We start from the raw sequence: 495 nt of genomic DNA on the forward strand, positions 1-495 counted from the left end.
GTTGGTAAATTTCCATGAAATGGCGCTACAATCCATTTGATGACGCGACATCTCGAAAGATCCTCTTCGAACCCCGTCATTTGAAGCGAGATAGGCGCGCAAAAAAGTGCTCTTCCATCAAGACAATGCGCCATGTCACAAGTCGAGCGTTGCAATGACAAAACTAGGAATTGGGCTATGAATTAATTTCTCATCCACCCTATTCTCCGGATTTGGTCCCGTGTGACTTCTTTCTGTTCCCAAACTTAAAAATTTGGCTCGGAAGAAATTCTCGTCAAATGAGGAAGTCATTGTCGCCGTCAATAAGTAATTTTGCAGACTTTGAGTCTACTTCAAATGACTACCAAACGTGAACTATGCGTCCTTTCTGGCTGAAATTTGGCCTGCAGAGGTTCGAAGAGTGGATCTTTCGAGATGTCGCGTCATCATATGGATTGTAGCACCATTTCATGGAAATTTACTAAACTTATCAAACGATCCACGTATATATATATA

Source organism: Atta colombica, unplaced genomic scaffold (genome assembly GCF_001594045.1).
Source record: "Atta colombica isolate Treedump-2 unplaced genomic scaffold, Acol1.0 scaffold205, whole genome shotgun sequence".
In the NCBI taxonomy this organism is placed as follows: domain Eukaryota; kingdom Metazoa; phylum Arthropoda; class Insecta; order Hymenoptera; family Formicidae; genus Atta; species Atta colombica.